The sequence below is a fragment of the Homalodisca vitripennis genome, chromosome 2, assembly GCF_021130785.1.
Source record: "Homalodisca vitripennis isolate AUS2020 chromosome 2, UT_GWSS_2.1, whole genome shotgun sequence".
Taxonomy (NCBI): domain Eukaryota; kingdom Metazoa; phylum Arthropoda; class Insecta; order Hemiptera; family Cicadellidae; genus Homalodisca; species Homalodisca vitripennis.
The window spans coordinates 4,386,579-4,397,500 of NC_060208.1; the positions used below are offsets into that span (position 1 = coordinate 4,386,579).

Consider the following 10,922-nt stretch of genomic DNA (forward strand, 5'->3'; position numbering starts at 1 on the left):
GATTATGTGAGCACTTCTTATGTGCTGTGTTAGCACTGTTTTAAACAAACTCAAATAAAACCACAAATAAACATTAAGATAATTTTAACCTCAATTGCTCTAATTGTAATTGATTATGTGAGCACTTCTTATGTGCTGTGTTAGCACTGTTTTAAACAAACTCAAATAAAACCACAAATAAACATTAAGATAATTTTAACCTCAATTGCTCTAATTGTAACTGATTATGTGAGCACTTCTTATGTGGTGTGTTAGCACTGTTTTAAAAATCTGTATTCACACAAAATTGTATTTAAAATAGCATTAAGCAACAGGAACAATTTCCCTTAATAATATAAATAGTTGACCATTAATAAGTAATAAATAGATGCTTTGTTTGAAGTTTGTTTTGACGATGGAAGGATTGTGAAGGAAACAGGATTTTTCCGGACATTTGCCATCGTTCAGTGAAACAAGAAATCAGTAACTCTATGTTTCGAGATCTGCAATATGATCTCTTCTTCAGGTAAATAACCAACCTAACACATAATTACAGAGTAGGTTTTCACTAAGAATTTTTGATTCTATTATATTCTCACCACTGTGGCTATCTATTTTGTACAATAGCACATTTGTAAAAGAATTTGGTTTAAATCCTTCATGTTATACGAATACTGCAATAAAATTACTTTTGTTATAAAAAAAATGTTGGAACTGCAAAAAATTATGATTATTATTATGATTAAACAGGATTTTTCCAGACATTTGCGATCATTCAGTGATACAAGAAATCAGTAACACTATGTTTCGAGATCTGCAATATGATCTCTTCTTCAGGTAAATAACTAACCTAATACATAATTACAGAGTAGTTTAAATATTGCAGATCTTGAAATGTAGTGTTACTGATTTTTTGTATCACTGAACGATTGCAAATGTCCAGAAAATCCGGTTTCCTTCATAAATAGATAATTGTATTATTTAGATTGATCTTTGAAACTTATAAATTAATATTATGTTAATTTACTTAAGTAACATAATCTTCCCTTCTTTTATTATTGTTTTATTTATTGAGATATGTGAGCTATTTTGTCATAATTTAGTTAGGATCATTTTTAGAACATTTTGTAAATCTTGCATATTTGAATAGGTTTTTGTAGACAGGGTAATGAAATGTCCATTCTTCCTCTTATGTTGAGGTAACGTTCCTGAATTGGTTAGCTTCAATTCAAATGATAATGTCAGAAAGAAGGTGAATAAGCATTTTTAATACATATTAAAGAAACTAATAAGGCATATTTAAACATTTTAAATACAAAAAGGAAACTTATAAATAAAAAATGCTCAACCTTGCATGAACCTTTAAAATGACAAAGGAAAATATTCTACTTATGAGGTTGAGTTGTTAACAAATACAAGAAATTGTCATTTCTCTGTAGGGAGTTCAAATTATTAATAGAGGTTTGAGCCATATTTGTATTTTAATTATCCTCCTGAGATTTTCACTCATAGTTTCCCTGTTATTTTTTGTAAAATAAAACATGTTTTAAAAACTGAAAGTGAATGATAAAGCATTTGGTTTGTACAATTTTTGTACATGAAATTTTAATATTCCTCATTTACTTTTCTGTGTGACTTATTCTTTTTTAGCTACCATTAAGAAATGTCAGAGAAAACAGAATTTTTCATTATTCAAACGACTTGTTTGTGTTCTTTTTATACCAGTTGTATGTAATCTATAGTTCCAAAAAGGTGAGGACTATTACTGGTTGCTACATTTCAATGATCTATATTTTGGGATGGACAGGTGTATTTTGTATGAGTGTTATAAAGATAATTAGTTTTAAACATAATTTATTTATTATTATTGGATATTTTCTGTAGATAATAATTTACATTAATTTTAAGCCTTGATGAATATTTTGCTATTGTGTTTTTTAAGAGAACAATTAATTAGTTTTGGAACATTTTTGTACACGTTATTATTTTGCAGATGATAACTTTGTGTGTGTTAAGGCGTATATTTTTGGAAATGATGTGGTCTTGTATTAATCGATGTATAGCAAAGAAAGTAAAAAAAACCCCGTTCTGTGTAGCAATGTACTTTTGATGTGTCTCTTGATCGGTGCTGCTCCCTGGTAGAACGGTAGAGAACTAAGACAGTCTAGTAAACACAGCATCTTGGCACAGTCAAAGGAATTGTATTTTCCCATTTTATCCTCAATGTTTACTTCAGATTAAATATAATGACAAGAGAGTAGTTACATTCAAATTACAATTTTGTTCTTATTTAATACATCTAAATTGAATTGAATAGTAATTTAAATGGATGGTGGCTTTTAAATATTTTAAATTCCCTTAAAACGTTCGTCTACTGTAAGTGTTGCTTCTGATAGCAATTGCCTCACTGAGTATCCCTTGATCTAGTATTTGTTTTAGTTAAGTGTTTAAATAATAGATAAATTAAGTATAGATTTAAAGTTAGGCATACAAAATCTAGTACATAACTTTTAATGCAATAAAAGCAATAGGCAATAGTTTAATGATTATCTCTGTTATATTTATGTACGATAAACTGATACGTCAATCCAGAAATAGAACGGTGACTGACAAAACATAACATGTTTAACCAAAACAAATCTCTTTATCTTAAAAATGCTCATATACAATATTATAATTTAAATGTACGAACATTTTTGCTATTATTATTCCACATTATTATGTGATATATTGTGCCATGTGAATGTTGCATTTGTTGTTGTTGTTCCTCTAGTTCACGTTCATTCTACATTACGCATTCGCATTCATTTCAAATTGTACCTTATCTCCCTAAGAACAAAATTTTTCATCATGTAATATTTCACTATTGTTTATTTTACTAATAATAAAACATGGAATTACTAAAGAGTTGGAATTAAATAATTTAAAACTCAATTTTAAAACGGCACCAGTAACAATAGTTATATCACAACTTTACCTACTTTGGCGAATTATAAACACGTAATTTTTTAAAGAGCTTAGTTTTTTTCCATTTCATATAACATTCAAACCTAATACGAAATGTAAATAAACAATATTACAGATACAATTGAACAGTATTCGATTAAAACTTACATTTAAATGCAAAAAAAGTTCGGGAACATTCTTCTCTTCTAAAATTTTTATAAAATAACTAAATAATGATATAAATTATTTGTTTACAATTTAGTATACTTTAGAAATACAATTTTCGCTCAGAATTTGTATAAAATGTTTGTATTTATTTCGTATTGTTTATATTATAAAATTAGTGCTTAGACTTATTATGTGGTGTGTTTTGTTAACAGAAGTAGTGGGGTGTAAGTACTGAGAGTTCTACAGGATGTTGTATCGTTGTGCTGTGCTCAGATCATACTGCAGCGGTTGTACTGAGAGTTCTACAGGATGTTGTATCGTTGTGCTGTGCTCAGATCATACTGCAGCGGTTGTACTGAGAGTTCTACAGGATGTTGTATCGTTGTGCTGTGCTCAGATCATACTGCAGCGGTTGTACTGAGAGTTTTACAGGATGTTGTATCGTTGTGCTGTGCTCAGATCATACTGCAGCGGTTGTACTGAGAGTTCTACAGGATGTTGTATCGTTGTGCTGTGCTCAGATCATACTGCAGCGGTTGTACTGAGAGTTCTACAGGATGTTGTATCGTTGTGCTGTGCTCAGATCATACTGCAGCGGTTGTACTGAGAGTTCTACAGGATGTTGTATCGTTGTGCTGTGCTCAGATCATACTGCAGCGGTTGTACTGAGAGTTCTACAGGATGTTGTATCGTTGTGCTGTGCTCAGATCATACTGCAGCGGTTGTACTGAGAGTTCTACAGGATGTTGTATCGTTGTGCTGTGCTCAGATCATACTGCAGCGGTTGTACTGAGAGTTTTACAGGATGTTGTATCGTTGTGCTGTGCTCAGATCATACTGCAGCGGTTGTACTGAGAGTTCTACAGGATGTTGTATCGTTGTGCTGTGCTCAGATCATACTGCAGCGGTTGTACTGAGAGTTCTACAGGATGTTGTATCGTTGTGCTGTGCTCAGATCATACTGCAGCGGTTGTACTGAGAGTTCTACAGGATGTTGTATCGTTGTGCTGTGCTCAGATCATACTGCAGCGGTTGTACTGAGAGTTCTACAGGATGTTGTATCGTTGTGCTGTGCTCAGATCATACTGCAGCGGTTGTACTGAGAGTTCTACAGGATGTTGTATCGTTGTGCTGTGCTCAGATCATACTGCAGCGGTTGTACTGAGAGTTCTACAGGATGTTGTATCGTTGTGCTGTGCTCAGATCATACTGCAGCGGTTGTACTGAGAGTTCTACAGGATGTTGTATCGTTGTGCTGTGCTCAGATCATACTGCAGCGGTTGTACTGAGAGTTCTACAGGATGTTGTATCGTTGTGCTGTGCTCAGATCATACTGCAGCGGTTGTACTGAGAGTTCTACAGGATGTTGTATCGTTGTGCTGTGCTCAGATCATACTGCAGCGGTTGTACTGAGAGTTCTACAGGATGTTTTATCGTTGTGCTGTGCTCAGATCATACTGCAGCGGTTGTACTGAGAGTTCTACAGGATGTTTTATCGTTGTGCTGTGCTCAGATCAAATGGCGTTGTTGTAAGACGAATAAACTTAGGGCCAACAAGGATTATTTATTATAAAAACAGGTGTGTTAACTAGTTCTTAAGTTGTTTATCAATCAACTAATCATTCAGATTGAAACTGCTAACTAGAGAAAAATAAATAAACATCTACGTAATGTTAGCAAAGCACATCACACCATTAAAATATATAAAGATGAAACGTATTTATTGTTGTTAAAGCTTTTGTCTTTAAAATAAACTTTATTGTTATTGTTGTTATGCTTGTTTATGAAATATAGTTTGTATTTAAATTATGAAAAATCTGTAACATAAAATGTGATCTATTCATTTTTGTTAGTTTTCTGCATAATTTTTATATTCTAATGAAGATTAATTTTTGTAAAGAAATGGCTAGTTTGTTATTTAATTTAATAAATTCCAGTTTTATATAACTTTAATAATTCTATTCAATTCATTACATTTTACATTTACTGTATTCATACTTAACATTTTTTAAATTTTTTTGTTTATATTCATTTTAATACATGAATAAAATATTTTGTTTTTGTATATATATATATTTTATTTATTTATCAATAAACCTAATGTTTTTTACCAAAAATATTTGTACTTTTACTTTTCCTTGTTTATACCATTAGATTTGTGTTTGTAGATTAAATCAGATATTTAAAATGAACAAATATTTTAAAATTTCCTTGTATTATATTGACGTCAGATAAACTTAAATAATAAATAAATACATCATACATACCGTACAATGTGAATTAGAAGTATGGATACACTGTGTATAGTTTTTGATGGATAAAATTGGAGGGATGGAACTCGGGACACCTTTCTAGGAAGGTGAACTTTAGTCACTTTTACAACTTTGCCCATTTTCCCAAAATGGTAATATTTTTTTTCGGGGGGGGGGGAGGGGGGCTCAAATTTTTTAAATGTAAAGACCCATTAAGTGACACAACAGGCAGCGTTAAAGACCGCCCCAAACCTGGACGACCAAAATCGGCTACAAACGAAACATGATCCTCATGCCTCAACAAGAAATGTTTCTCAAATATTAGGTATATCGCAGACATCAGTTTGTAAAGTTTCACATTGCAGTGGGTTTAAAGTCGTCCAGGTTTGCGGTGGCCTGTTGTACCACTTAATGGGTCTTTACATTTAAAAAATTTGAGCCCCCCTCCCCCCCCCCGAAAAAAATATTACCATTTTGGGAAAATGGGCAAAGTTGTAAAAGTGACTAAAGTTCACCTTCCTAGAAAGGTGTCCCGAGTTCCATCCCTCCAATTTTATCCATCAAAAACTAAACAGAGTGTATCCATACTCATAACTCACACTGTCTGATATGATCATTTAAACCTGATTACATGTATTTCGGAATGCATCGATAATTTAAGGAAAAAATTATATTACTGTCCAGATGGGGTAAAAAAGCCAAGCAAAATGTGAATAAACTTGTGAATAATGTGAAGTAAATGAAGTTAAAATATGTTTATATAAAGTGAATGACATCAAATTAACTGATATCATAGATCTGTTATCTTTCGTATTTGATCTAATCCTTAAACATATTATTATTTACATGTCTTATATGTGGTTTGTGTTAGCCAAGTTCATATGTATGGCTTAAATGTGAATAGAGTAGCTGTGCTTAAACATATATTCTACGTTTTAATTGTACGTAGTTTAAACGTGTACCGTTAAGTCAAATTAATCGTTAACGCAAATTCTGATAGTTAAAATTATAAAGTCACACAGTGCTTACAATATATCAATGCAGTCGTACAATTTGAAGTTAAGTTAGGGCCATTAGTTTTGTAGCAAGAGATTAAAACGGCTTAATGGTAAGCAATGGCAGGTTACTGGGCTTTCCATTTCTATTATCAACTAATCTGTATGCAGCATGTATATATACAGTGGGCAAGTTACATAGCAGTTTAATACATTCAGTGTTTACCTCCTCGAGTGGTAACATCAGATGTAAATAGTTATATGGGGGCTGTATGTCCTGGCTGGCTTGTTATAATGTCAGAGCTGGTACAGTAGGCAGGAGAATACCTGGGTCACTGAGTAGGTGGGTGTTCATTACTCGTGAATGGATAGCCTGAGTATTTCATGTGAAGGTGAGACTACAGCGCAAGTGAACAACAAAATAGAATAATGCTAGATACGATCTGTCAAACGAACAGCTTTCAAAACTCCAAGCAATATTAAACAACCTCTGGTTCTATGACCTCTTTCATCAGCATTATGAGGAAGCATTCAGTCGAACCTCATCCTTTCCCATGTTTCTGATTGTCTGATGTCTGATGTGTCAGAGCATATACCGAGCATAAACATGTCCAGACCCACAGCTACAACATTGTAAACATATCAGAAACGGGAGCATAATGTAAAGAGAATGCAACGTTGATGACACTGAACAAAGAATGCAGATCATTTGCATTTAGATTGCCAGGCAAATGAGGCAGATCAAGGTTTGTAATTCTGTAATGGTGTACAAAATTATACATTAAACACACTTCTGATGGGCAAAGTTAAAATACATTACACACATGGAACTTTTAGCTGTATTATTATCACTACAAATAAAGACAACGATTTACAAAGATTGTTTTGTAGAATTAAGTGTGTAATACGTAATTTTTGTAGTTCTTTAACTCTGATATTTCTGAGCTTATTGACGGCAAATCACAACAAAACGTACATCTCAAACTTACTTATTAGGCTGGCGTTAAACACTAATGATAACACCATTTTGACATTAAAATGAAAATATACATTTATTATCCTAGTTCTATGTCCTTCTATAGATCTAGATCATTTAATTAAATTGTATATTATATTTGCTTGTTTCTGTTGTATTGCATTGTTTACGGTCATTGTACATGAGTTTATGTACTATGTAGATCATGAATTAAGATAAGCAAGACGGATGGCATGGAAAATTAATTGTAGGTACAGATTGAACACAAAGGGTTTAGTGCAGCTGGAAAACAAAGGTAAAATGATACTTCAGATTCAAGAACATGTTTATTTTTCTATTTATTATATTTAAAATTTATATGCACTGGGAAACGTACCTTGACATGTGATTCTGTACGATATATACTAATTTATAACAAATGTTAAACATGTTTATGTGGATTAAATGTTGCACACTACACAAAATAAAAAAAACATTTTTAATAGTTCTTTACTTGGTTTTTCGAAGTACACAACAAAACAGCGGGCACTTATCAAATCACTTTGTGCAGGTAAAATGAGAAACTTCAGTAATTGTCACACACAAATTGAGGAATTCTACTAATAGATAAGTTTTCTATAAATTGTAAATTTACTCATCAGTATTTGTAGACTTAGCTTTAAATAAAAAAAAAAAAAAAAAAAAAAAAAAAAAAAAAAAAAAAAAAAAAAAAAAAAAAAAAAAAAAAAAAAAAAAAAAAAAAACGCTGGTGATAAAGAAATATAAACTTCTACACAAAAATACATAACGAACAACTGCAGGTAAGTCAAGCAACGTTGTACTACTCACTTAACAGTAGTTGTGTGGGGAGGGGGTTGTCGCGACGGCGGAGGGGCAATGTTGGATAGGGCTAGTAACGATGGTACTGTTGTCTGGGTGAGTTGTAAGTTACGATCTTCTGAGCGATCTACCCTGCTACGGTAGATCGGTACGTATAAGAATAAAGGAAAATTTAGTTTAATATTAACTTCTAATCATTGCGTAATGTCTCGTCCACATTTACATTATGTACGATGGATTTTGTCTTCGTCTCCAGGGTACACAACTGCGCAAGGTCATCCGTTATTTATACAATTCGTATTCTTTATAAAGAGATATAAGACTGAATTATGTAGCCTACTAATTCTTCAAATGCCGTACTTGAAATGTAGTTACAAAATTTACATTCTTAAAATTCTCTCATCAATTATATGTTAATAAGTATGTACATTTCAAAATTAATAATATAACATTAAATAAAGTTCTATAATGTTTGAAATATATCTTTAGCATACAACATACCGAACTTTGTAACAGATAGAGATAAGCATTACAATAAATATAATATTATAATTCATTTTATAATTAAACTTGGCGATACTGTAACAGTGTACGTTTAGTTTTAATAATTTTAATAGGTGTACTGAGACTAACAATATTAAAAATCATAGTTTTTTGTTGTTGTGTATACTATACAGAATCAATATATAGTACCTTGCACCAGTAAAATGGAATATAATAACAAAGTAGACGTTTGACTCATTTCAAAAATACCATATGTTATGCTTTCCTCGTGGGTTTCGTCAAATAATGCATAAAAACGCGCATTTTGTTTAGTCGGAGGAAGAAAATGTTTATTTTACTAGTCCGTTGGTATACCTGCTTGCTGGTCTTGAAAAATCATCGAAATTGTAACTGTAATATTTAAAAACTAAAGGGAATTTCAGGCAGATCGCGTGTATAAACGTTTTATTACAGGTACTGATAAAGAGAGCTGTGACGTTCGAAAATATTGACCAAAAACAATTGTCCGAGCGAAGCGACTGAACGACGCAACCAATAATTAACTTAACACAAATTTGTGTGTCTTGTTATTATTTACAAGTTTGTTAGTTTAATCTTTGTTGTATCCAAGATCCCTACAGCGTGCATACAATTTGGAACAGGATTTTCCGGACATTTGCCATCGTTCAGTGATACAAAAAATCAGTAACGCTACTTTTCGAGATCTGCAAACCGATCACTTCTTTAGTAAATAACTAACCTAACACGTAATTTTAAACTAGGTTAAAATAAACAAATCATACCAGAGCGTTGTGCCATGCGTAAGTCAGGAATCACAACCACCATGTTTGTGCCAACTCCACTAACTAAAACATGAGCTTAATAAAAAACTAAACACATAACTAATTAATTATTAAACTGAACTACAGAATACAGGTCACAATAGGACTGCTTTCGTCGATCAAGCACCTAGGACTGACCAGAGCCTGCTAGATGAACTTCTTAAAACCATATTGTTACTCCGCATTGGTTTATTACAAATATCTAATCTGTTTAATACTTTTGGTTTTCTTTTTTGTTAATTTCTCAGAATTGGCAACCAAAGCGGCCGAATCTTGACTGATGGTTGACTGATTGGTTGGTCTGCCAATTTAATGTATGTTACCTGTATTAATTTTCTTTTAAAGAAATGAGGTTCCCGATGCTTTATGTTGGCTTCATCCCAATTCATATGATGGTCTCCGGGCCAAAAATGGTGGGTAATTTTTTACTTTTCTGTGAATCCCTTTCTCGTGTGACGTCTACTTGTCTTTTTGTCTCGCCTATGTATTCCCTATTGCAACTACATTTTATACTGTAAACACAGTTTTTGGAATCCTGTGTGACATTTGTTTGGTTTTGTTTATACTGGACTTTGTCTTTGAATATTGTGTGTTTTAAACGCGGTTCTACTGTTATACTTTCTACCTAAATGTTCTCCGATAATCCCGGCACATAAGGGATTGATATAACCGCAAATTTATCACTGTTCTGTTTTTCTAACTCAGGAATGATTCTTCTGGTTCGTTTGCACTTATTTATTACTAATTGAGGGCATCCATTGCATCTAAGGTCCGATTCAATTTTCTTAAATTTCTCTTTTAATCCATCCTTATCTGAGCATAAGCTCTTTGCTCTATCAAACAGGTTAATCGCACATACAGTAGTGGTTTCATTGTGGAGCGCTATGTATCTCTCCTAAGCGCTTTATTATTTAAAACACGTGTAGCTACAATGCGGTGCTTGAATACGTGATTCGAAAAAATAGAATCCATATACAAATAGTCTATACTTTCCATAGATAGGAAATAATCAGCCTTTAATTAATTTAGCGGAAATAATGAAATATAACTATTTATCCTGACATATTACTTAAATTTTAAATTAACTTCCGCTCGTTTTTATGCAATGTTGACAAGTACGTGAAAGGTTTGTCCTATTGACAGTATAATGTATTATGGCACAGTTAAAAAATGCAGGTTTAATGTTGTATCGACAATTACCAGAAATCAGTGTGGTTATAGCCTTTGAGCATATACCTGTTTCTGAATCTAGTACCAGATGGACCTTTTTAACTATAGTAAGAATCTTACAGAATATTTGTTTTAGGAAAACGTCCAAAGCTATGAAACAACGATTAGCTGCATCGTATCGGGTTTTTGGTGAACCATTACTAGTTTACTGGCGTAACTCGTTTCCTCTGTTGAGACAATATTGGTTTGTAGAATGAACTCATTAGTGAAGCCAAGAAATGGAGCCACATTC

At 32.5% G+C, this 10,922-nt stretch overlaps 1 long non-coding RNA gene across 1 annotated transcript in view; it reads left to right on the top strand.

Moving 5' to 3' along the window:
• Positions 1–9,806: 9,806 nt before the first annotated feature.
• The window catches only part of LOC124356099, a 2,744-nt gene continuing 1,628 nt past the window's right edge, over positions 9,807–10,922 (top strand). Inside the window, exon 1 of the long non-coding RNA XR_006921794.1 lies at positions 9,807–10,922. This exon is cut by the window's right edge and continues 393 nt beyond it. This is a non-coding gene — a long non-coding RNA (uncharacterized LOC124356099).